Below are 27,998 nucleotides of genomic sequence, written 5' to 3'. Positions count from 1 at the left end.
AGATGGAAAATTCCACCTCATTTCATCTTGTCATGTAGGCATTGTATCATCTCACATCATCATAAGAAAGGCGAGTACAGTATAGTAAGATATTTTGAGAGAGACCACATCTGCATAAATTTTATTATAGAATATCGTTACTTACAATTGTTCCATTTTATTGTTATTGTTGTTAATCTCTTACTGTGCCTAATTTGTAAGTTAGACTTTATCGCAGATTTATACACACACACAGGAAAAACAGTGTATATGGGGTTCAGTGCTATCTGTGGTGTCGGGCATCCACTGGGGTGCTTGGACCGTGTCCCCTGTGGAGAAGGGGGAATCGCTTTACAGTGAACATAGATGTAGAAGTATATGATGATGTGCGGAGTTCTTTTAGTTTCTAGTTCTTGAAACATGAGGTGCATATGTCATAAATTGTTTAGGAAGTTATCCTTTCAATTTAGCATGGAGTCATTAATTAGACATGAAATTGAAATATATTATTGATCATTTTAAACACATAATATTCATTTACTTTTTTCTTTATAAAAGTGATAAGTAATGCTATGAAGAAAATTAATTTTAGAAAAATGGAAATGACCAACTTATCAGTTTTCCTATACTTTTACAAGCAGTTAACCACTGAGAAGTCCTCAGAAAGCTCTGCTTCCTCTCTGCCAGTCTCTGCGGCTTGTCACTGCCTGGCAGTGTAGCCCAAGTGTCCCAGACCAGCTTCATCGGATCCCCCAGAGGGTCTTTTAAAATAGTTTTGTCTTCTTGCCTTTGATTCTGATTCATTAGATCTGACTGGAGTCCAGAATCTGAATTTTTAAAAACAGCTTTATTGAGATATAATTCACATGCTGTACGATTCACCCTTTCGTGTACTTTTGTGGTTTTTAGTATTTTCACAGAGTCGTGCATCCATCAGCACAATCAATTTTAGGACATTTTATTAGACCCCCCCCCTAAAGAAAACCTTCCTTCCCTTAGCTGTCACCCCTTAGTCCTCTCTCCCCAGCCCCTCCCCCCCCTCCCCAGCCTTAGCTCCCCACTACTCCACTCCCTGTCTCTGTAGATCTGCCTCTTCTGGAATCATGTGCCACGTGGCCTTTGTGACTGCTTTCACTTAGCATGCTTTCAGGGTTCATGGGTGTCATGGCATGTGTCAGTGCTTCATCCCTTTTTATGGGCACATAAAAATGTTCTGTCGTATGGATATACCGCATTTTGTTTATCTGTTCGTAAGTTGGACATTTGGGTTATTTCCAGTTTTGGGGTATTATGAATAATGCAACTGTGAACATTCGAGCACGTTATTGTGTGGACATTTATTTTCGTTTTTCTTGGGTACATACTTAGGGTGGGATCGCTGGGTCACAAGGTAACTGTGCGTATTGAGGAACTGCCGTATCGTTTTCCATAGTGGCCATCTCATTTTTCAGTCCCTTTAGCAGTATACGAGGGTTCCAGTTTCTACATTCCTACCAACATTTTTATCTGTCTTTTGATTGTAGCTATCCTACCTGTGGCAGAATCTGAATTAAAAAAAGTTTCTCAAATGATTTTGGTGGTCTGTAATAGTGGTTCTCAATGGGAGTGGGGATGAAAATGTGATATTTCCCCCAAGGGGATATTTGACAATGTCTGGAGACATTTCTCACTGTCACAGCTGGGAGGGTGCCATTGGCATCTAGTGGGCGGAGGCTGAGGATGCTTTCAAAATAAAGGTCTTAGGATGGGTAGGACAACACCCACCAGAGAATTAGCGTAGGGGTTGCGAAACCGTTCTCGAAGAGAATTAGACTAAACAGTGGCAAGGTAAAATTTTAGGCTTCACAATGGCAGTAGGATATTATCTTACATGCTAGATTTATAATTTATATGAAATCTTTGAAGTCACTGAGGATACACAGATGGATAGAAGAGGGAACCGCAGAGACCTTGGAGACTCGAGCTAGTTGAATGAAGTGTGTGCTTCTGGAGGGCAGTGAATGAATTTGAGCCCAGAGCCTGATCTGTTGCGTGAACAGGATATACGGTGGTATTTGGAACTGACGTTATTCCATAATTGATGAGTGTCTAGATTGGTACACTCCGCATCGCTGCATCGACTGCGTTCCCTCTCTGAACCCCTCTCCCCCGCCAAAATCAAGGAGCGTGTAAAAGAAAGCACGGGTGCTTGATTTTTATAGTCTATTTCAAAGATATCACTTTAATGGAAATCATTTTAAAAGTCTCGGCAGCCCTAGAAATGAAATTGGAGACTGGCTGTGGTGTGGCTCACTGGCAGAGGATAGATGCGTGTAAGAGTTTTGAAATCTTTTGCTTTTCAGAAATGATACTATTTAATCTGACTAAATGTGAATCCAAGGCGTTTGTCTTCCCTTCCTTCATCCCTCTATTATTTTCTCTCTGTGTGTCACTTTTTGTGTTGTTTCGTGTTTGGTGTTATGAGGATTGGAGAAAGGTAAAAATCAGCATTTCTTCTTTTGAGTCGATGTTATTGAGGAAAGTCAGACATGTAATTTTTGGATACCGTAACAACTTTTTTTTCTTTAGGGAAAATACAGTGATTTATTGAAGTGAATTTTCCAGTTAAACCTACTTTTGAAAATCTTCACAGAAGTGAAGTTTTGTAAATTTTAAAAAAATTTTCTAGAATGCGACACATGCAGAGTGTTTTCTAAAGTTTATGATGAATTAAACAAATAACACTAACAAAATGAAGCAGTACAGGAGTATTAAGTGAAAACTGAAACTTTCTGATAGTGAAAAAGAGTATCTCATTGTTTAATCTCTTATTTTTCGTAACATGAAAAAGGCTGGATGTCTTTTCATAAATGCATTAGTTAAATTTCTATGAAAAGTGTGTGTCCTTGGCTCATTTTTCTGTTGGGTTGTCGATACTTTTCTTATTTGTGAGAACTCTATGTTATAAAAATTAGCCCTTTGTGTATTATTTGTAATACAACTATTTCCCCCTTTTTTGTTGTTTGCCTTTTGACTTATGATATTTTAAGAATGAAAATAATATCTTTTTACATAGTTAAATTTTTCAGTATTTTACTTTGACTTCTGGGCTTTTGAACTTTGATAAAGTATTTCCTCTCCTGTCCTGAGAGCCTTCTTGATAGGTGAGTTTGCAGTTGAGGAATTTAGTTAGACTCTAATAATTATGCTCTCCTTATAGATGAGGGAAACAGGTCACCAAACAGTAAGTGGTAGGCACCCCATGCTTTTAACCACTTATGATGCTTCTCAGTGGAAACTGAAAGTGACTCCATAAGAAAGTGAATCCATAAAGTCTTTATTTTATTTTTTTACTTTTATTATAGACTGACAGGAAGTTAAAAATGGTACAGGGTCTCGGTACCATTTACGCAGCTTCCTCCAATAGTGACATCTTAAATATCTGTAGTATAATACCAAAATCAGGAAATTGACACTTGTACATTAATGTTAACTAGACTACAGACCTTATTCATTTTTCACTATTTTTTTAACCTGCATTCATCTGTGTGTGTGTGGTGTGTGTGTGTAGTTTTTGTAAACTCTTCTCTTGACCTGTCCTTGTCCTGGGAAACACTAACTTCTCTATTTTTGCAATTTTGTCATTTTGACAGACATAAAATTTGAATCATACAGTGTGTGACCTTTTGAGATTAGCTTTTTTCACTAAGGATAATTCTTTTGTGGCCTATCCAGGTTGTTGTGTGTCTCAATAGTCTGTTCCTTTTTATAGTAAGTAATATTACATGGTATGGATGTTGTGCGTTTAGCTTTACGCGGTTGCAAGTCACTTAAGTTGGTTCACATTTCGTTATGAATAAAGCTGCAGTGAACATTTGTGTCTAGTTTTTTGAGTGAGGATAACTCTTTTCTTTGGGATAAATATCCAAGACTGATCGCTGGTCGTATGGTGAGTGTATATTTAATTTTTAAAGAAGCTGTCAGAGTCTTTTCTAGATCGGCTGTGCCTATTTATATTCCCACCAGCAGTGTGTAAGAGATCCAGTTTCTTTGCATCCTCACTGGCATTTGATGCTGTCATTGTTTTTATTTTATCTGTTCTGACAGATGTGCCTTTATTTTTTAGAGTTCTTAAAAAACAAAAAGAGCAGACAGATTATTAAATAGTAAAAAACTTCATATACCTTAAATTCATAATTTCATACCTTCAGTTGTTTCATACTTTCTGTATTTGCATTAAATTTTCAATATTTTATTGAATGTGTGCACACTGAGACTTTTTCCTCTATCAGATTGCTTTTAAAATCTGTTTTTTCTTACCAACTGTGTTTTATCCTGGATCAGGTTGATAGGGAGATGCAGAGTAACTTGGATTCTCAAAACCGGTTACTGAAGGAACATCATTCAGGGATAATTTCTCATCTTTCTTCACCCAATACAGTACATGAGGGTCATGACCCATACTAATGTCATGTTCACGAGAAGGTACTAATACTGATCTGACATTGTCAACTCTATTTACTTACCTTTTGTTCCTGTGTATCCTTCTACAGCCAGCTGCTTCCATCTCTTCTAAGACTGTGTTCCAAATATGGCTTCTGTGCTGTCTTATGTCCTTTTACTTTCCCCAGTTGCTCAGCTTTCTGTTGCCCAGTAGGAGTGACTTGAGTGAGAATTTCTTAGGGTTAAGTCGAATCTGTTTTATTAAATAAAACGTATTCTGCGCATACATGAACTTTGCACAGAAGGAATTCATATTTAGGAAATGATTATTATATCCCAAATATAATTTTCCCCATGACTTGTCATCATTTCATACAGCAAACTGTTATATAGAAGATTCATGTCCTTCACATTTGTTGAAATGCGTAGGTTTTACCCCTAAGTTCATTACTATGATTCTGGCTATGATTCTGAGTGCTTTGTACTGCTCCTGCCTCTGTACTTTATTCTGTGGGGGAAGAAAATCTGTATTTCTCTTTTCTGACTTTTTTCTTTTAAACCGCTGTGGCTTAAGAAACCAGGTATTAGAATCGAGTTTAATAATAGCACAGTTGAGGGTTTTTTTTCATGCAGGGGTTTTATGACATTTTTGGCTGATCTGCGGCAGGCTTGTACTGGGTGTTTCATATACTATTTCCTTCAGTCCTTATAATAATCTTTTCTGTGTAGACATTTTACTTACCTATAAAGTCGGAGATGATAGAGGTCAGAGAAGATAAGGCGCCAAGATTGCAGAGCCAATAAAAAGATTCAGATTTAGATCTGGCCATAAAGTCTGTGTTCTTTGCACAGTACCATGCAGCCTTGCCTCGTAATTCCTTCCAGGCTTTTATTTACTTGGTTCTTAAATGCTAGTTACTGCCAGTATGTGATGATACTTGAACTAGGCGTGGTTAGGTGGCCCAGCATCCAAAGCAGGTGTGTCAGATTGTAATATAAAGAAGGTGATGGCTTGGCACGTTATCTCCTGGCTCTCCTCTTGGTGGAATGGGAGTATCAGTGTGTCGCGATCAGGTGACAGCTTCAGGAGCGGCTCTACAGCCTGCTGTGGTGTTAGAGTTAATATTGCCCATCATTTTCTTTTTTCTTGTCTTTTTCTCTTCTCTTTCATCTTTTGATTTTAGCTTTTTTACTTTCCTTTCTCTCTCTCTCATTCTTTTAAGAGACAGGGAAACCAGGCATGTCTTGTGGAAGGTCTAACATTTTCTCCAATATTTATGTAGCTGATGATTAGGCTTCATGAGGAGTTCCTTAGGTAACAAATTCGAGAGAGACCAGCATTCCAAATGAAATTTTACCTCGAAAGTGAATGCAGTGAAAATCGGCACTGAGAAAATAACAAAATGAACGAATATTGAAACACCAACCTATTTCCAAGGATTCAGGGTTCTGTGTTGTGTATTGTCATTGAGTCTGCTTGTGATAAGTTCAGTTGCCTTTTTAAAGTTGAGCTGAATTCTTCCTTCTTGGGTTATTATTTATGTTTCCTCAGTTTGCAAAATTCATTTGATCCTTTAAAACGGTAGCTGTCTCCTGTCTCCTTGTAAGTCAGGTACACTGGGCCAGGCCGCCTTCTCACACGAATGCCTTCCTCACCCGGCTTGGCCTTTGACACCGCCTTGGGCCTCCCTGACTCCTTCTCCACCCCAGAACAAGGACTCTGCCTTTGCTCTGCCTGACCCGATGGGTTTAGACTGAACCATTTGGCAAGGAGGTGGGGGGTGGGGTGGGAAAGGTCAGGTTTGATTTTTCGAGGCATAATTCTGGCGCCTGTATGGGGAGCGGGTGAGAGGCTGTTGGAGAGCCCAGTTTACAGGTGGTGCAGAGGCCAGGTGAGGGGAAGGGTTTGAACCCAGACACGTGGGGATCGATACGGAAGACCAAGCGCACTACAGTCATGATAGTGATCTGATTAATTACAGAGGTTATCGACACTGAGCACTTAAACTACGTATGTGCTAGAAATAATAAGTGCTCGCTATGGATTTAACTCTCATGACGAATCCATGAATATAGGTCTTAACATTTTTGTTTTACAAATGAGGAAACTGAGTCATGGAGACATCACACATAATTTGCCCAAGTTTACCTCGCTGGACAGAGGAAGAGCCAGGATGGGAAGTCAGGCAGTCTGATTGTGGCACCTGTACCTCATGAGCATTATGCCAGTTCGGGGGGTTATTTTTCGGATCATCAGAGCTTTTCAGCAGTGAAAGAGCTACCCTGTGAGGTAATGGGCCTCACTTGATGGTCACCCGTCATCTCTGTCAAGGGTCCCTGTTTACTCTGTGGTTGCATTGCCCTGAAGGAGCTTTCTATAAGTGCCAACCAAGATTCTATAGTTCGATATACAGGGAGTTCTTGCTTTGCTTCGTTCTGATATGTATATATCTCCCTTACCGCGATTTAGCTAAATGTCCCCTAATAACACGCTTCAGAATTTACATAGTATATTAGCCATAATGGCATAAACTACAAAATTCATGGCTAGCTCTTCTGCCTATCAATTACTATGTAAATAACAGGTGTGCATCATATCAGTGACCTGTCATCTCACTTCTTTCAAAGCCTGTTGGTGACTGGTCACTGCAGATGTTATTCAGTCCATGCACAGACAGCAAAGCATGTAGTGTTCCAGTCCTTGTCTCCTAGTGATAAACTCATGTGACATTTTACAAAAATGAGAGGGAACTGGCCAGCAAAGTTGAAAGTGCTGCAGAGAACCCAGAAGCGAAGGAAAATTCGAGTCGAATGGGACTGGAGTTAAAGAGGAAATGGCTCACTGTGGGAATGGTGACTCCTGCCATTCCGAAGACTGGCTGTGCAGCCACAGGAGCTCTGTGAAGGTGAGCTCATCCGTGTGAAGGAGGGTCGTGGTTTGGTGAGAAAGATGAAGCTGTCCCAGAGCAAGCGACACTGCAAGAAATTTCATATTAAAAGAACTCAAAGCTACTTTGTGACATCGAAAGCACGAAAGAGATAATGCTGGAACCTGATTTAAACGTAGGAGTATGACAGTTTGCCAAAGCACAGGAAAGATGCCATTCCATATCCGGAGCTACATGATGAGGAGGAGCAGGAGGCTGGCATTGTTTAAACTGTTCTTGATACGTTTTTTCCAAAGAAATTATACACTGTAATTTTCAGCGTTCCTAATGTTTTACAGCTTACTAAGTACAATTAGTTTTCCTGTATTTTTCATTTTCTTATACAGTTACAGCTGGCAGAATTTTTAATGTTTTGACAAAAACATTTAAAGATAACAGAACAATTATAATTTTTCTCATTGATATCACGATCATTTTGCGGAGTTTCAGCTTTGTCACTTTTCTGGCCTTGCATTACTCTGCAAAATGAAGACTGCCTGTACCTAATTGTTAACAGTTTAATTTTTCTCTTCAGCTTCTAGTGGCACCCTCTAGCCTTTTCTTGTAGAAGTCTGTATATACATCTAACAACAAACCATGTTTTTTTTCCAGCAAGCATTACTTTTTCTTTTCTTTCTTCCTTTTTTTCTTTTTAAATATACCTACTTAAAAGGAATAATATTTGTCTCAGAATAACAAGAAAGGAAACATGCTTGAAGCTGGCGTTAAGGGTATCTCATAGGAAGGAAGATGACCTGCTAATCCTTCCCCTCCTCCCCCTCCGCCCCAGCCCCTTGCTACCTCTAACCTTTCTATCTCTATAGATTTGCCTGTTCTGGATATTTCATATAAATGGAACAATACAATATGTTGCTTTTGTGACAGTTTTTTTCCCCATTTAGCATAGTATTTCCAAGGTTCATCCATCTTATAGCTTATATTAGCATTTCATTCCTTTTTATGGACACATAATACTCTATTGTATGGATATACCACATTATGTTTGTTCATTCATCTGTCGATGGACAGTTGGGTGGTTCCCACTTTTTGGCTGTTATAATGTTGTGAACATTTGTGTGCAAGTTTTCATTTCTCTTGGGTATATGCCTAGCAGTGGAATCACTGGGTCGTATGGGAACTCAGTGTTTACCCTATTGAGGAACTGCCAGAGCGTCTCCACAATGGCCACACCGTTTTACATTCCCGTTAGCCGTATATACGAGGGTTCCGGCTTCTCCACATCCTCTCAAACACTTGTTGTTATCTGTCCTTTTGATTATGGTCATTCTAGTGAGTATGAAGTAGTATCTCACCATGGTTTTGATTTTCATTTTCCTGATGACTGATATGCTTATTGGCTCTTCTTATGTCATCTTGGGAGAAATATTTGTTCAAATCATTTGCCCATCTTTAAATCAGGTGGTTTTTTGTCTTTTTAGTACTGAGTTATAAGAACTTTTTGCGTAGTCTACATTTAAGTCCGTTATCAGATATGTGATTTGAAAATGTTATATGTGAAAATATATTTTCTCCCATTCTCTGTGTTGTCTTTTCACTTTTTTGATGATGTCCTTGGAAGCAGAAAAGTTTTAAATTTTGATGAAGTCCAGTTTACTTACTTTTTTGTTGCTTGCACTTTTGGTGCCGTATTTAAGAAACAGTTGCCAAATCTGAGGTAACGAAGATTTACGTCTATTTTTCTCTAAGAGTTTTATAGTTTTAGCAGTTACATTTAGGCCTTTGTTCCGTTTTGAGTTAATTTTTGTAAATGGTGTGTGAGTAGGGGGTCCAGTTTCACTTTGTGTGCCGGATATCCAGTTGTCCCAGCACCATTTGTCGAAAGACTTATTTTCCTTTTGAATGGTATTGGCACCTTTGTTGAAAAGTAATCGACTGTAAATGTGAAGATTTATTTTTGAACTTTCTATTCGGTTGCATTGATCTTTATGTCTGTGCTTATACTGGTACCATATTGTCTTGATTACTGTAGCTTGTAGCCTGTTTTGAAATCAAAGTGTGAGTCCTCCAACTGTGTGTTCTTCTAATTTCAGGATTTTTTTTTGGCTTATTCCAGGTACTTTGAATTTCCATTTGAATTTTAGAACTATCTTCTCGTTTCTACAAGGAAGCTAGCCAGAGTTTTGGTAGGATTGCATCAACTCCGTAGATGAATTTGTGGAGTATTACCATCTTAAGAATGTTAAATCTTTCCACCCACAACCTTGGGATGTCTTTTCATTTGTTAAGATCTTTTCTTTCACCAATGTTTTGTATTTTTCAGAATGTAAGTTTTGTATTTCTTTTGTTAAGTTTATTTCTAAGTATTCTATTGGATGCTTTTGTAAGTGGAATTATTTTTTAATTTCATTTTCGGATTGTTCATAGCAAGTGTTCAGTGCTCTTGACATTGACTTTGTTGGATTTAAAACTTTTAGGAATCGAGGGTCTTCTTGGCTTGTAATTACAAGAAGTGGAGGCTTGTACTGTAGGGTGCTCTTATGGAGCTCTGTTTCAGCATTGGCTTTCAAGCAGCTTGTGGTCAGATTTCGAGCCATTAGTGATCGCTTTTTAGGCCACTTGTGCTTAGGAGTGCCAGACCGATGACTACATATGCTGTTTGTATGGTCAGCGTGACTGGTTTTCAAAAGCCCTTTCAGTTATAAAGCAAATGACTCGGCAACAAAAATGCCTTTCATTCTTATCATTCTTTTGTTTTCTTGGTGTGAAGAGGTCTGGTGAAGAGGAACAGTTAGGTTTCCATGGTTTACCAGCTTGCGTTACAGGAAGTCTGTACAAGGATTGTTGGGCCAAACAGCCTTCAGATTAAAAACCAACCTTGTTGCAAGGCAGACGCCTCCTGCGGATACTAAACCTGTAGTTCAATGTAAGAAGAGTTGAAGGTTTCACTTTTGAGATTAAGTCTTCAATTATGTAGGCATGTTTCTGGTAAGTACGGTTTTACCATCTACATCAGAACTAGTTGGGCTACTTTTTATTTTATTATATTAAAAAAATTTTTTTTTTAGGTGAGGCAACCCTTGGTTGACCTCACAGATTGCAAGGACCTTGTCAGCTTACAATCCCTTATTTTTTACACCTACAGCACTTGGTCTTCCTAGGTGGTCTCCCATCCAAGTACTAACCAGGCTCGACCCTGCTTAGCTTCTAAGATCAGACATCGGGCTTGTTCAGGGCGGCACGGCCCCACTGGGGCGTGAACCCAGGACCTTCTGTGTGTAAAGCAGACGTGCTAACCGCTACACTATGGAAGCACGTCCGGGCCTACCGTTTTACTGGCTGAGTAACTTTAGGCAGGTTATCTAACCTCTTAAGTACCTCGGTCTACTCATTTAAGTATCTGGGAATAATAGGAGACCTACATATCAGAATTGTTCAACATATTAATTGGATTGATATACGTACAGTGATTAGTATCTGTAATATAAGCACTCAGTTGAGGTAATGCTAGAGAGAAATCATTGTTTTTTCATTCCAGTCACACCTAAGGTAGGTTCAATATTGGTACTAGAATATGAAGTTTGCTTTTTCAGTTGTCACAGTAGTAATTTTTTACTGGCATTAAGTCTTTCTGTTCACTTGCAGAATAAATGAGTTTTAGAAATGGTCAATATGTGAGTTATTTTTTCCCCTATGATCCCTTTTTTTCCTTTTCATCGCCCGAACTGTAAAAATAGATCTGGTTTCCTAGGTTATCACAGCTTGTAACAAAAAGCTTTTTGATAAAGTTGGCTGTTGGGTCAGCAGGATGAGATCATTCCTTCCTAAGTAGTGTGCAATGTCCAAAGTATTTGTTGGAACAAAAGCCTGCCGGGTAGGCTAACCACACAATGAGCCTGACTTTGTGGTTCTGTGCAGGGCAGGAGTGTGGGTTTTCTGTGTGATAGAATACTGCTGATATGTAGAAGAAGGTGAAAGGTACCTGGCAAAATACCTGCGCAGTCTGGCTGGCCACGTGTAGAAAGAGATTGGAATGATAAAGGGGCTCAGGATACACTTAAGGTTGGAACCTGGGCTTAGGCCTTCATTGAGATGTGATGAATTAGTTGAAAGAGTAGTAGCTCTTCTACGTTTGGATTAGTGCATCTCTAATTAAAAATATTAGAGACATCTTGGAACTAGAGAGAGGTGGATGTCACGGAACTGCACACTTGAAAATGGTTAATTTCACCCGAATAAAAAAAATTATTAAGGACAGCTGGGAGGAACACTAATAGACTCACTTTTCTGTTTATACCAGAATAAATTGTACACTTGGGAGTTTTAACCAAGGCTTTAGCTGTCACATCATGGATAGTGCCTAGTAGCATATGCAAGAATTGATGGTTAAATAGGAGACAGAAATCTGTATCAGGTGGGCATGCGATTTTAAAAAAGGATAGCTAGTTGGTGCTATTTCTGATAGGCGGATGTGGCTGGGCTTAACCTTGTTGACCGCTGTGAAAACTAAAGCATTCTAACCTGTTATAGGAAATGGTCGGAATTATAATACCCCTTATCTTTCACTTGCTTCCTGCTTTGAAATATAGGACTGAGAGGAAATCCTGGTTTTAGTTGTGACTCAAGGATGACCTTGAACGAGTATCTTTGTTAAACGCCTTGGCCCTTTTCTCACTTATAAAACTAGGATGGATTTTAAAAAGTTTTGTGGTTTAATTGGAAATATTAGATACATTTTGCTAAGTTGTTTTGTTTCTCTGAACATGAATAAGTTGGCATTCCGGAGGACTAGCGGTAGGACTTGAGATATGAAGCTTTAGTTCAGAGAGCCGGTTCGTTTCCAGAGATCAGAGACTGGGAAGGTACGCTCGCTCGGACAGACTTTCTTCGGACAGACTTTCTTCGGTACTTACTGAGTCTCTCCAGGGCATGGGAGATCGGGGAGGAGTGGGGGAGTGCAGTTTTAGGTCAAGGGTCAGACTTAAGTAGGAAGTGAATAATGGTTGTTACTAGGGTGTTAAAGAGGGTGTCGTATGCTGTCCTTTTCCTTAGCTCTGTTTCCGAAGACCTGTACCGAGGAAAATAAGGGAAATGCTGTGAATAGTTGGTATTGTTCTATATTTCAGAAATTTCTGTAAGTAGGCTCAGGTTCATGATTTTTGATGCTTAAACCAGGGGTCCCCATCCTCCGGTCCGTGGCTCATTGAACTGGGCCGCATAGCAGGAGGGGAGCGGTGGGCGAGCGAGCAAAGCTTCACCTGTATTTGCAGCCCCTCCCGAGCACTAGCATCACCGCCTCAGCTCCACTTCAGATCATCAGGCATTAGATGCTCCTAGAGCACTGGTCCCTGGTGCCAAAAAGGTTGGGGACCGCCGGCCTAGACAACGTAAAATCCTGAGATGGCACTTGGCTATTCAGGTGCTTGATTACTGCTGTAGAGCTGACTGACCACGGTAGAACCGTGCATCTGACCATGTTCAGAAATAAAAAAGACAACTTATTATTATTGCATCGTTTTTAAACATAAATATGTCCATCTAAAGATTTTAAAAATTAATTTAAAAAATTTTAGAAAACAGATTAAGAGTTACAGAACAGTTGGGAGGATGGTACACAGCTCCCGTATGCGCCACACCGTTTCCCCTACTGTGAACATCTTACGTTAAGATGGTATGCTCGTTAAAATTAATGAACCAATTTTGATACGTTATTATTAACTAAAGTTCATGCTTTATTCAGATTCCATTTTTCTGTTTTAGGATCTCATCCAGGATACCACATTACCTTTATTGTCATGCTTAGGCTTTTGTTGGTTGTGACAGTTTTCTCAGACTTGATTTTCGACGACTGTGACAGCTTTGAGGAGTCCCTGTCTGATACTTTGTAGAATGTCCTTCAGCTAAGATTTGTCTGATCTTTTTCTTACGATTAGACTGGGATTATGGTTTTTGAGAGGAAGATTACAGTGGTAAAATGCCATTCTCATCACATCAAGGGTATATGTACTTGTCGATCTGATTTACCACTGTTACTGCTAGCCTCGATCACCTGGCTTAGGTGGCGGTTGTCAGATTCCCTTGTTCCTCCCTTCCCATAGCCTACTCTTCGGAAGAGGGTCGCTGTGTGGTACCCACGAAGGAGCTAGGGTTCAGGTTCTGCCTCCTAGTAGATGGAATATGTACATTAATTCTTTGGAATTCGTCATGGTAGATATATTTATGCTTCTTTACTCATTTATCCATTCATTTACTTATATCAGTATGGATTCATGAATATTTATTTCATGTTTTGGGCTACACTCCAGTACTGTATTGTGTTGCTCTCATTGTTCCAGCTTGGTCACTGGAAGCTCTGTCAGCCGCCCACTGTTCTTTGGACATGCCCCTATTAAAATTAAAAAAAAAAAAAAATCATCTCCTAACTTTCTGGTGTTCCAGGATGCTCCAGGCTTCGCTTGTATATTTATTACTCCGGTCCTAGAATTAGCTATTTGTCCAGGAGGCCCTGCTTCCTTTGTCAGAGAATGGTGTTAGAAACCAGGACCCAGGCACACGAGTGCTCACTGCCTGCTTACTGGAGTGTCCCCAGAAGATTTGAATTAAACCATATCTGCATTGGAAAGGAATAGAAATGCATATTTAAGGGGAAAAAATTAGGTTTGATTCTGTTTCAGACTTCTTTCTCCCATTCTTTTTTCTATCTACCTCCTTTTACTGCAGTTGTATTGAAATGTAATACCAAATCTTAAACTATCTTGTAAAATGCCATTATGCAAGTGTTCTGTAGCTCTAACATATAGAGTTTTAAACTGCTGAGATTACTAGTTAGGAAGTACGAGTATGCATTCTTGCTCCCTCCTTAAAGCACAGGTGTCCTGATTGAGCTTTTCACATCACGGACAAACCCTTGAAGGAAGAGGCAGTGGTGATTGCCTCTCAGGCAAGTAAGGCCTTTGGGGCATGTGAATCAAGTTCTGATAAAGCTATAAGGGAATCACCACTGGTTTCATGGTATGTGGGTTTTCTTTTTTCCTCCCTCTTTCTCCCATCTTTCCTGTCTAGTGATTTTGTGATTTAGTTAAACCCAGCCACTAAAACATAGCCAAAATGCCACTACCGTTGGGAACTGTTTAGAAATGACGATTATTTCAATAGCTCTAGTGCAGGAATCTCTTACTTCAGCTCTTGTGGCATCCTGGCAGTGACGGTGAATGAGCGAAGCTGGCTTGGAATAAGATCGTGCTGCGTGCACTGTCTGAGTGGGTGTCTACAGAAGGCAGTGACTTCTCAGCTCCAGTACATTACTGCTGAGTGGGATCGCACGCTAGTCCTCTGATCTTTTTTGAAAGAAGTCAATCTGAATTTTCATGCAAAAATTTCTGATTTTTGAGACATAGGCATAGTTTCTCCAAAACACTCTGCAGGCCGCTGCACCAAGGGCCCTGTTTGACCTAGGATTGCTGCATCGTGACCTCTAAACATGTGCTTCTCTTGTGGGTTCAGTGAGTACGCATTCTGGGAAGAGAACTTTGGGCTGGGCGGGAGTTGGAATAGGCTTCTGATTTTAGCTTTTCCACTCATTGGCTGGCTGCCTTTGGGCAAGGGAAAACCTCTTAGGGTCTCACTTTACTAGTTGTAAACTGTGAGAGTAAACTGGATAATTTAAGGTCCCCCCCTTACTCTTTATTATTTTATATTTTTATGCATGCATTATTAGGGTGACAGTGGTTAATAAGATTATATAAGTTTCAGGTGTACAATCCTGTACTACATCATCTGTATGGTGCACTGTGTACTCATCACCCAAAGCTAAGTCTCCTTCCGTAACCATGTCTTTGATCTTGACCCCCTTTACCCTTTTCGATCTCCCCCCACCCCCTTTCCCCTCTGGTAACGGCCATACTGTTCTCTGTGTCTGTGAGTTTTTTGGTTTGTTTGTTCGTTGCTTTCTGTTTTGTATCCCACATATGAGTGAAATCGTGTGGCTCTTGTCCTTTTCCATCTGACTTATCTCACTTAGGTATTTTTATGCATGTATTTCACTTGAGCTGGGAAACAATGACCATTCACGACTCAAGGACACCAGAAATTACCAGTCTCAGTGCTTTCGTCATAGAGGAGACTGTTTTGTTTTCTCCAAATGTAGCTTTGCGTAAGCTGCAGAGGATTCTTGCCTTTCTTGAACGCTCGGCATGCTCGCTGCCTCCAGTCACTTGTCTGGCAGATGTGCACATGGTAATCGGTGATGCATTTTTATGTTTCTGTTTCTTCAGGTAAATGATAAATTGATTCTGATTCGATGGAAGCTGTATTGATGGGTGTGTTGATAGGTGGGGTTTTGGGATGTAGTTATAATAAGTAGAAATAGCAAAGCTGACAGTGAGCAGTATTTGCTTAATTATGGAGACTATATTATCATTTTTATAGTTTGATTTGTTTCCTTGGTTTTAGTTTAAGTTTATCAGTTGGTGGCAGGTGTATATGGCAATAATGATGTATTTGGTGTTTATTGCTTAAAATCAACTGCGTAAGATCGCAGGATGACTTATATGAATTACTGTAACAGCAAAACTGAGATCTGAAAAATTATTTTGGAATTTTGTTTATAAGAAAAGACAAGACTGTTCTTCTCCTTTGATTTCAGACTGCTTTTTATCAAGAAAGTGGTTTTATAGGAAGATTAAGATTCTTTCAGAAAAATAGAAAGACGGGAAATAAATTTGTCATGTACTTTAAGAATACATGTTAACTATAATCACTTGACATACTTAAGATCAGCTGTAGCATTTTCGTACGTTCATTTGGTTCTTGGCATTATCTTTGGAATGAATTGTCTTGTGTAGGGCGGTTTGGTCAGAAACATACCTCCGTCCCGAAGACCAGTCTCAATTCCTGTTTTGTATGGCTTGACAGTTTTTAGAGAAACTTTTGTATTTGATTGCAGTGTAACATGAGCATTCGTGATTTAGTCTTCCATGGAAACAGCTAACTGTTTACAAGTAATTCAGTCCTCTGTGAGTCTGACAAAGCAAACTTAATCCTAAATCTTTAAGTAGAAGTCTCAACTGATGGAATACTAGACTGGTAGGTTTTATGTTTACACAGTAGCTGCAGCAATTTTGGTCCAAACATTTGAGTTTAATATTCTGATCCCATGTATTAACTGACATTGTGTAGTTTCTTTGGAAGTGGCACTTAGCTGTACATACTCAGAAGAGGACAAATAACAGGGTTTTCTCTTCGGACGTACTGACTTTGCTCTTCAGTGCTAATGACAACAGTTTAGGGGGCCCCTAAATCCGCTTACTAGTTTTTCTAAAAAAGTGTGTAAATGTATATACATGCGTAAAAAATTAGTGCTTTTTAAATATAATGTGTGACACTTAGTGTTAGATCAAGCTGTACAAAAATGCAGTTTTTATAGGTCCAAAACAGTCAAATAGCAATAATTTTATGTGGTTCCAACTAATAAATATCCAGTACATTTTGTTAACGCGAACAGTCAAATCATAGTCAAAATAGTAGGTTTAAAAAAGACTATGTGGATAATTCTTTTTTTTTTTAATAAATCAAGGGGGGGTGACTTGCTCAAGATATTATATCCAGCTATGATAGAAGCACAGAGGCCAGATGGTCTGCCAGTGATGAATTACTTTAAATCTGGCTTGAGTTATTGTCAAAAGCTTGGGTTTTTTTTTAAACTTATTTTTTATTTTAACTTTTTTTTACTTCTCTTATAGAAATAAAGACATAATCAGAAGCTATGCATTTGACCACGGGCCTAATGCTCATGGTACTTTTCATAGAAATGATCACAAATACCATTTTCACGTGATATCCTTACATAGCGTATAATACTTTAAATATACTCCTTAGAAAATAAGGAGGGTAATAGAGTAACAAGTTATATAAGTTTTACATAATTTGTTGTGATTTATAAAATTTGTAATAATTTCAGCCATATGTTGTTACCGAAACAAGTCAGAATGTGAGAACCAGTGTCAGTTATAGCCTTTGAGATGGACGCCTGTGAAATTTTCATAAGCATTTTTGTAGAAATTTAAGGTCCCTCATGTATATACAAGAAACTGTCTTGCAACCTTTTTGTGGTCTTGTAACAAAAAAAAAACAAACCCTGGTTCTTCTACGAACTAGTGTGAGTTTTAGAAAGTCTCTTTATTCATCAGTTTATTTGTAAAATGAAGATGTAAGATCCTTGTATTAGTTGGGCAATTAATGCTGTCTGCTTTAACATATCTAGCGTTTCGATGACTTCACACAATTAAGGTTTATTTCTTGCTTCATGTGATGATTGAAGAATTCCAGTTCCTTCCATCTGGTGTCTTGGAGTCTTCCGCTGCATCCTTTTTACTTATTTGGTTGAGAGCAAAGAGCACCGGCAGGGAGGAGCTTGTTAAATGTTTGGTGCAGCGTATTCAAATCGCGTTCCATTGACAAAACCCAGTCATATGGTCTCAAGCTGTGGCTGCGGAGAGGTAGGAAGTGTCTGAGCACCCAGGAAGAGGAAGTGGGGCTGGTGAGCGTTGAGCACGTCCCTGCCACACTCCCATCTAGTGTTACAGTCCTCGATTCTGTAATCACAACCCAGATCTTTCTCCTGTCACGTGTTACATTTTGTACCTTTGATTACTCAGCATTTTCTTCAAAGAATTTTGGAAGAAATTTAGTTCAGAAGTCTTTGTAGTTTTAGTTTCTAAACTCTTTGGTGTTTGCTATTTTTAGGAGTCCCCCCCGCCCCCCAGATGGTTATGTCATGTTATTTTCTTCTGTAATTTCATTTGTGATTTAAACTTCTTTGATCTCATTATGCCTTGCTTATTTTCGAAGGATTAGAAATGCATTTATGGCAAAAATCTCTCAGGGCTTGTACAAGAAATACAGTAGAATACTGAACACAGGGCGACATCAGAGGCCCCGAGTCAAGTCCCTGTCCACCCATACCCATGTTCAGTCCGTTAGCCCACCCGCAGAGGGAGAACAGGCAGACCTTGTGCTATCTTTCAAAGGTCAGCACATGCAGGCTTGCAGACCAGAAGAGAAGCACATTCCAGTGGGGAGGCAAAGTTCTCCGCCTTCTGCCCACTCTAGATTAAACTTGGAGAGTCAGCAAAAGCCTTTCAGCTTTGATTTCAGCTGCCGTTTTCGAGTTGGCTCCCCTTTCCCCCCTTTCCTCCCTTTTCTTTCTGTGATACATTCTGTATAACCTTTTGTACCTGAGCACAAAACATGATTCCTCATGGTCCATCCTGTGTTAGTAACTCTGATGAGAATGTTCCAAGCCTAAGTATTAAGTACATTCTTTTCTTAAAATAATTACCTCAAAATACTGTCACAGTTCAGTTTGCATTGTATTTGAATCAGTATTTTCTTGTGTAGTTCGCCTCTAGTACCCCTTCCCCCCCACCCCGCTACTTTTAATTACCCATTTTTCTTGCTGGCAGAAAAATATATGCCATCTGTACCACATATATAAGATCATCAGCTGTTTGTGGAAAGGTTAGTTTTGGACAGAACTGTTTCTAGATCTAACGCATTACCATCATCTTGGGGTTTTTCATTTCTCTTATAGGTTAATTGTATTATTACTTGGGTACTGGGGTTTTCCCTAGGATGCTGTGTTCATGTGTCATTTTCCTGGAGTCTGCGCTGAAAGTTTGTTTTCAGAAAAGGTGTCTGGAAAATAAACTTCGAATTTATTACTTTGGTCCTCGCTTGATAAATGGATTGGGTATAAAACTCTAAGTTCAGAATTTCAGTTTTAAAAGGAATCGCTCCATGGCTTTCTAGCATTCGGCGTTGCTGTTAGAAATGAGAAGACCATCCGTTTCTTACAGCGTGTGTAGGAACTGCGTGGGGCATTTTCCTTTCGTTTTCCTTTGTTTCCCTCTCCTGTCCCTGTGTCCGCTCCCTCCATCAGCCCTGTGTCCCCGCCGCCCCTTGCCGTGATGTTACATGTACCCTTTTGTATGAAAATATATATGCAGAATTTAAAGAATAGAAAAAAGATAAATATCCATGAGTCCACCACTCAGCATACAAATTTGGACTTTGCTAAGAACCCTTGTTTGTCCCTTTCCTATTGAATTTCCCCCCCAGAGTGTATCACTGTCTGAATTTTGTGCCTTTCCTTGTGTTTAATAGTTTGAGTATAAATGTATGTCTCCTTTAACACTATGTTCTTGAAATTCGTCCACGTCGATTTGTATATGTGTAGTTAATTCATTTTCAATGCTGTATTGATTTCATTACATTAATATAAAATATTCTTGGTTGATGTGCATTTGGGTTGTTTTTAGATTCTTGTTATTATGAATAATGCTGCTCTTGACATTCTTGTACATGGATGCGAGAGTTTATCTAAGGTACTTAGAAATGGAAAGCCTGGGTCTAAAGATAAGTACGAATTCTACCTTACAAATAATGACATACTGTCGTCTAAAATGATCGTATCGATTTATAGCCGTGCACGAGCAGTCCAGTTGCTTATTCTTCCTAACACTTGTCTGTCTTTCATTTTAGCAATTCTGGCTGGTATTTATTGGATCTTGATGCAGTTTTAATTTTTCTTTCCCTAATGATTAGTAAAATTGAGCACTTTGCATATGCTTATTGGCTCTTTGGATGGTCTCCTATAAGAGGTGGCTGTTGTTTTGGTTTGTAGGAGTTCTTTTATATCCCACATACGAGTTCTTTCTTCTATATCAACTTCATGGTTTGCTTTTTTTTCTTCAATGGTATATTTGGATGGACATAAATTCTTACCTTTCATGTAGTCCAGTTTATCATTTTTAACCCTTTATGATTAGTGACATGTGTGACATGTTTAAGAAGTCTTTGTCTATCCACAATCATGAAGATATTCTCCAGATTGTCTTCTAGAAGCTTTATTGTTTTATTTTTCACATTTAGGCCTGCCATTCACCTGGAATTGATTACAGTGTGAAGTAGAGCTCGAGATATATTTCCTCCAATAACCGGATACCCAGTTGACACAGCGCCATTTATTGAAAAGACAGTTCTTTCTCTCCTGTTCTGCAGTGTCACATCTGTCATAAATTAAATATCCGTATGTAGTGGTTCTGTGTGTCTGTGTGTGTGTGTGTGTATACATATATATATTTTTTGCTCATTCTATTTTGTTTGATATTTAGACACTTACACCATCTAGTGTGGCCCTTTTGTAGTAGATCTGCTGGTGGCCCGTCTGGATCCCCTTTACCAGCCAGTGCACATCCCCGCTTTCGTAACCCCCACGCTGCTGTGAGTGTTTCCTGTCAAGGGCAGCAGCAGATAGGAGCCACCTCCCCCAGGGATGCCTGGGAAGTAACTTCTCCCCTACACATGGTCCTTAGCCAATGACTGCCCGAGGAGGGTCACAAAAACCTGGCCCGCAGACCTCATGGTGGCACTGACTTCGCAGTGTGGCCGTGTTTCATAGGTTCCCTGAGAGGAGGTGGTGGCTTGATCTCAGCCACAACCACAGTTTTGCTTCCCTTCCCTTTTCAAGGTTTCTCCTGAGGGCACTCACTCGGCAGATCAGTAGATCACCCGTGTAAGAATCCCTGTCTCAGGCTCTGCTTCCAGTGAACTGGATGGAAAACACCTGCTCGCCTGACAAGGGAGAACTCGATCTCTTTCTAGTGTTAAGTTTTACAAATCTTGTTTTGTTTCATTTCAGAGAACTTATCTCTAATTATTAGGTAGGTCGGTGATGGATTCAGTAGCTCTCAATCGTGGGTGCCGTTCAGAATCAGCTCTTAAACTGAAATGACCCAATTCTGTTTCCAAATGATTCGGTTCCAGTGGCTTTTCACATTTAACGTAGAGTAGACATTTACCTCTCTTTCAGGTACAATGTTAAAAGTTATGTTAATAATTACTTGGAAGATTCCTTTGACTTTTCATTTTGCTTGTTCAGTTTTCACTTAATAGTATTTTTACTTCTAGGCTTTTTTTCCCCTTCTCCATTTGAAAGCATCTGTCTGGTACTTTTATGTTAAAGGTAAGGCATTTATTGCCACTAAGGTCATTCTACAAAATGCCTACTAAGACTGCTGTAGAGGTCGCGCCTTCCTCTTTCCTGCTCATAAGAGCTGAGCTATTGTACCCAGTGCTGATTCTGTCCTAAGACCAACAGTGGAAGACCCAGAGAGTCCTCGTAGCTGGGTAAATGTCAACCCCAACAAGAGAAGGCTGGTGTCATGATATAAAACAGCACAGCCAGCAGGATGCATGTGCATTTAATGAGTACCTATGAGATATCACTGTTATACTAGGTGCCCAGGATAAAAGGTAAAAAAGAATATGTCCTTGTCATTTGGGAACTCAGAGTCCAAGGGGGGCTCTGGAAGAGACACATTGTAAATGAATAATTCTAGAATTATGAGCACACAAGTCTATCTCAGTTCTAGCTTCCATTTTCCTTTACTTTCACTGATATGCAATAAAATAGGGTATACTGTGGCCCTGAACTTTAGAGAGAGACGCATTTTACTTGATTTGTGTTTTCTTAAATAATACAGTTCTCAAAAGCTAAGAGTCGATCAAGCGTGAATACTCTTCCCTTCATCTGTTTTCTCCAGCACTACATAATCTTAGCATAACATACTTTGTTACTCCTGGACAGACATGTGAGTCACTGCTATAGAGACTAAACATTTGAATAATTATAAGTTTTAATATTTATACAGTGATGTTTATACAGTGCTAGCTGATCTCTGGAATAAAAACCAATTTGTTTCTGCTGCATTGCATCATGTTGTTATGCTTTACTAAAAGCAGGGAGCTATTTTTATTGCTCTGCCTAATAATGATAAGATGACCAGCATGGGGAGCTGGCTTGGATGGCTACTCCCTGTTGGCTTTCTCTCCATGATTGCTCTGGTGTAAGGCATGTTTGGAAAGTAGAAGAAATGAGGTGAATGTTTTAATTAGTGATGACCCTTCAAGCCTTGAATCTACTCTTTTTCCATTTCCGAAGAGTTTTTGTAGTTTCGGCATCTCTGATTCATTTCAGAGTAGATATGCTTTTTATTAATTAACTTCCATCGTAATGTTTTAAAACCGGTCGTTTTGTTGGCTTTTGTCGTTTTGGCTCATCGTCTGTGTAAAGTAATAAATATAGTAAGAGAAGATATACATATTTTAGACATGGCCCTTGACCTTTGAGACCTAGTAGTTTACAGGACCTGCCGGTATATGCAGCTGACGACAGCACAGATTAGCCTGTACTAGTAGAAGTACTGATGATATGTTGGTTCTGAATGGCACCAGGAGAGCAGATTCTAAAAGGAATCAGGAAAGGTGATAGGGTGTGGGCCTTGATTTCGAGACTTCGACAAGGAGTGAGTGAAGAGAATTTCACTTGTGGAGAGTGACATCAGCAAGGTATTGGGGAGGAAACGTCCCTCTCCCCTCAAGGTTCTTCCGGCTGTTCTAATCAAGTAGACATGAGTCTGATTAACACGAGAATATGGCCAGATTACACACATATATATGGGAACCCCACATATGTGAGAGCGTCAGAGACAGGGAAAACGGATGCATGAGACACTCAGCTGGGGACGAGGTTCGGCCCCTTGGGGCTTCAGAAGGTCACTGCAGGGACAGCGCACGCACACGCGCACACGCGCACACACGCACACGCGCACACACATACGTTCAGTGATTAGTGGTTTGCCCTGCCACAGCAGGGGTCAGGCTCCTAATTTAAATTCTTCTAGATAGTTAAGGAGGGGAGCAGAAGTTTGCCTTGAGCCCATAGGATTTTGGTTGATTTTAGCTCACAATAATCCGCATACTGAGGCACATCCTGGGGCGGCTTGATCTGAGCCCCTGCAAAGGGTATACAGCGATAATGTCAGTGATATGCTTTTAAAATGGCAGCTGGTCCCATAAGACTAAAATATAGGGAGGTCCTACATGGAAAGCTGCCGATGGTTGTGGTAGGTGACAGGATTGTGTGGCCTTGGTATCACACTAAGGAGTTTTGTTTTTTTTAAAATAGGTATTGGGGTCCTTTTAAATCAACTGGACTATTTTCTTGGTGTTAGAACTCTTCCCAATTGCCTTCATCCTTTAAGAAGATAAGTCAGGGCAAAAAAAAAAAAAATCAATTTTGAAGTTTAGTGATGTTGTGTCAGATAAAGGCAGAAACTATACAATTCTAAGATTTTGCCAGTTTCGTCACGCCCTGCTTCTGTTTCTGGTGTTCCCTGGCCCTCCCCTTAGGCTGCTCCTCAGTCCCCGCTTCATTTATGAGTGTCTTGTTTACTCTGGTTCCCTTTTCTTTGTCATCTCTTAAACTGAGGGAGTTGGGTTCTAGGTCATTTGAACTGGCGATTTTAAAGGAGCGTCAGAGATGTTAAGTAGTTAGAAATAATTTTTGGATTGGTGTAAGGAAACTGAATTTTTTTTGTCTTACTTAGACTGAGGAAGAATACATGGGATGAATAGTAAAGTTTTAAAAAAGTACTTTCTCTTTTTCAAAATTTGGTGGCATTATGTATTATCGAGAATCATCTTAAAATTCACTCTCAGTTTCCACTGAGCTAAAATCGAAGATTCACTCTTCAGGACGGCCGTGGCAGAAAATGCGAGTGCTGTGTCACTGTCGGCTTTGGTTTTGGCCCACGTCACCAGACTTCAGCAGACGTGCTGTCTGTATCACATGGCTGGCAGTGGGAGGTATCTAGTGTGGATTATTCTTCTTGGGGAAATAGATTTAAATTCTCTTGGACATAAATGTGACAGGCAGGTGCCTGTGTAGAGTTATAAAGAGTATTCAGTCAGGACTGAACACAAGCTGCCTGGATGGTTCTCGTAAGTAAGCCAGCTAGGCTTTCAGCCCGCTGTGAGTGTTCGTGTGTGTGTGTGTGTGTGTATGTGTGTGCCTGTGCATGCAGCGTTTGCATATTGAGAGAACAGGTCTCCCTAAAATAGCAGTGGGAAAGGAACTTTGTCTAGGGGACGACGTGGAGGTAAAATGTGTCAGCTGGGTGATGGCCTCAGCTATTCTCGTTAATCAAGGGCTCTGTCCTGTTACTTATCCTGTGACGAACAGGACAAATGGTGGGTAGGAACAGAACCCTGCCGAGCCTGGAAATTCCATCAGTCTGTAATAGTACAGCTGTTGTCCTTGAAGTGTGGAGGGAGACACCTGGGGGTGGGAGTTAATATATTCCTCAGGGGCTTTGGAGGTTATTGCTCTGCATAGTCAAGATATTGCTGAATTGTCCGTTGCCATTTGCCTGTCTGGTTCTGGGGAGGAGCAGGAGAAATTCAGAGCAGCCTGGGGAATCGCATGTGCCTGCGAGCCGTATAACATGGTAGCTGGTTCCCCTGGAGGGCCGTAGTAAAGATTTGGTTTATTTCGCATGAAATACCATTTTGATTGGAAGTATAAATCAAGGTTTTCTAGTTAAAAAAATCGAAAGCAGAGCACAGCCACCAGACAAACAAGGTTCAGCTTGATGTGTGCAATAGGCCTCAGAAAGAAATTAAGCAAATCTGAGGAATGAAGTCCTCATTTAGTACCTGCAAGCTTGCTAGGCAGACAAGAAAAGTCTCATGTTGAATATGAAATCTTTATGATGCAGGCTACCCCTCTAAGCATGTCAGATCCTAAACGGTCTTTGGGCCTGGCTGAGATGTTGGTTTTATCCAAGCCTGAGAAGCAAGCCCTGCATTTTGGCCACAGCGTGGCCAAATGTTCTGCTGCAGCGGCTTGGCGTTGGCCTTGGAATTCTGTCTTTTAAATCAGTCTTGCAAAAAGAAGCATAGAAGACAGTATTAGCCCACATATCTTACAGTTCTATGTCTTGTTTGCAACGCACCCCTCTACCCGCCGCCCCGAAAAAACCAGGATATAATATTTATCACAGAGAAAAATTTAAGTGAGCATTATGATCGGTCTCCTACCTTTAAGAATCGTTAGTAAACGTTTCATTATTAAATTGGTTATTTGGAACTCAGAATGCATTTCCCTTAGACAACAGTGTTATCAAATGACCATTTTGTTTCTAAACTAGTCCTGGTAATTGAGAAGAGAGTTTCTACCTTTCTTCCAAAAGTGTCAGGAGGTCGCATTTTGAAAGATGTCAAGCTTGCCCTTGGCGTTGTGATAGACCTCCTTTTCTGTTCCCTCCTGGGCTGCTCGTCCCAAATACCCTCTCCCAACTTGGTACCTTACCCGGATGGGCCTAGTTCCCCGAAATGTTCCATGTTGCTAAATCACTTTTCTCCTTTTTCATACAACAGCCCAAAACTCAGAAACTTTCAGTGGAATTTGTCTCTGGGGTTAGGAAGAAAGCTACTCGATAAGAAATAAATTCACACTGAGGCGGTCCTAGGGGGTGTGTGCAACCCCTACCCCCTTTTAAATTGTGAAATAGGATTCTCTACTTTTTAGAAAAGAACGCTGGCTATTGCAAATGAATTTTGGTAGAAGTTTGGCTCACGCGACAGTAAAATAAAGATATGACCGTGATTACGAACAGTGACTGAGTGTGTTGAGTGAAATTAGGCTTCTGTTCTCCCTTCTCATGAGTTACTTTCTTCCATTTTAGCTGCCAAGCAGCGTGTCGGGGATGGGAATAGGTGGATGGGGGAGGCAGAGGCGGCAGCGGGCCATTTGCGAACTAAGTGGCTGATTCTCCTCAGACAGAATGAGCACAGCTCCTGAGTGGCTGTGGATAAGACTGACCTGAAAATTTCAAGAGGACTTCTGGGAGCTCAAAAAGTCGCCCAGGCTTCTGTGTATTTAAATTAGGTACGAACACTATTGAATCTCCGTAGACCCAGAAAATATTTTTAGTTCCGTAATTAACTCCAGAGTTTGCGATCTCAGGTAAACCATACAACAGAGGGAGCGCTTGTGACCTCATCATGTATTCTTGTTTACTCTGTGAGCAGCCAGCTATTAATAGAGGGTAGTCAGGAGTCCAGAATTCTGTTCTGTGCTTCATCGTCATGTCATGTCACGTCGGTTCCGCTTGCCTTGGTGTGGCTGTTCTCAAACCCTTCTTACCAGGCAGCTCCACTGCAGGCATGCTGTGATCAGATATCGGGCGCTAGGCTCAAACCCTGTGTTCTCTTGGTGCCTGGTTAAATAATATGGGCTTATTTTCTGGCAGAGCGGTGTCGAGACTCCTTCGGTGTTAGCCAGAACGGGGTGGAGTTTCTTAAACTGCAGTCAGATTTGCTCAAACAGGGCTGTGCATGGCGAGTTTTTTAGTTTCTCCCTCTGCCAAAAGGCTTTTCATAAACCTGAACCCAGTTATAATTGAGAGCGCTTGATAGATAAAGTAGTTCACTAATTCACTACTGTGAATTTATATTCACATCGAGGATCTATACGAAGTTTGTTTGTTTATTTCTAACTTAAGTGATGAAACTGAATTGCAAGTAGCCTGCAGAGTAATCAAGCCCAAGAATCATTTTGACATACCATTCTCATTTTACAGATTAGGGAACTCAAGCCTGGAGGATGACTCGCTCAGAGCTCCAGCTGAGAGATTAAACTAGTGCTTCAGCGAAGCATAGAAACTTCTATACCCAGCTTTCTTTTCTTGCTTCCTATTAACGAGTCCATTTAAAATTAACTTACTTTATCTGTATGAGTAAAAGATGAATAGTATAAATAGCGGGAGAAGTTTTTTTTAACAGTAGATAGTTTCATTCACGAGGGTTCATTTTTGTATCCTTGGAGTATCCAGATTGGAGAATAACACTGTGTCCTGTCCTTTTGTTCATAAACTGCATAGCTAAACATTATAAGGCATAAATGACTATTAAGTGACCTTAAATGAGTCTGTCAGTGCGGGAAGCAATTTATTCATGAACGTATTAAAATGAATTCTAGAACACTTGCACAACCAGTTAAACAAATGTGTAGAACAGTTAAGGAATTTATCATACATGTTTTAGAATAGACTCTCTAATTGGGTAATCTCTTTAATTAATTGAAAACCGGGGCCTTCTAGTTAAAACGCCAGTGCTTTCACTTACAACACAACACTAGCGTTGCTCTTACAGGGTCATTTTTGTAAGGAGATACTGTGTGTGTGTCAACCCGTATTGTGTGTGTCGTGTGTGAAACAGTGACGTGTAATGGTAACATGTGTGTGTGTGTTTTTAAATCATACTTCTGTTTATATGCCGTGACAAAAGAATAGCTAAATTGTGTTGAGCGCAGACCCGGCCGTTTGGCTAGATGCACACAGAACCAAGTGACCTTCCCATTTTCCAACGAATTTTTTTTTTATCAATTTTACCTTCTTTGGATGACTTAAACTGCTTTTCATATTTCACGAGTAACACTTCAGCTCAGGAAGTGGTTTGGGAGGTGGCGGTGGGGGAGAGAGAAAGATTATAGTGGATAAAAAGCTGCCCTTTGAGAATCTGCTCTCAGATAAATTACTGGATTTTCTGTATTTTCACCTGTGTCCTAAATTAGAAAGAAATTGAGTAGATTGCATAAAATAAGTGTCAGAATTATATGTTTCCGGGAAAAATAAATCTATTGGGCTCTTAAGTTGTTAAGGATGGTACAGATGTCCTTTCGAATGCTCTGATTATGAAGCTTTAACAGTAGACAGCCGTTATTGCATGTAGTTTATAGCTTTCATAGGCTAACAGGTAATAATGGTTATAGATAGAAAAGGGAAAAGCAATTACTTTTTTATGGAACCC

At 40.0% G+C, this 27,998-nt stretch overlaps 1 protein-coding gene across 1 annotated transcript in view; it reads left to right on the top strand.

Moving 5' to 3' along the window:
- Positions 1-10,122: 10,122 nt before the first annotated feature.
- MAP4 (microtubule associated protein 4) overlaps positions 10,123-27,998 on the top strand; it is a 113,605-nt gene continuing 95,729 nt past the window's right edge. Inside the window, exon 1 of the mRNA XM_039837623.1 lies at positions 10,123-10,274. The gene's annotated coding sequence lies outside the window, so the exon portion shown is untranslated. The remainder of the gene's footprint in view (positions 10,275-27,998) is intronic.

This window comes from Pteropus medius, unplaced genomic scaffold, assembly GCF_902729225.1.
Source record: "Pteropus medius unplaced genomic scaffold, Ma_sr-lr_union100, whole genome shotgun sequence".
NCBI classification, from domain to species: Eukaryota; Metazoa; Chordata; class Mammalia; order Chiroptera; family Pteropodidae; genus Pteropus; species Pteropus medius.
Note: the sequence above shows the minus strand (reverse complement) of the source record. Positions and strands in the feature narration are given on the sequence as shown.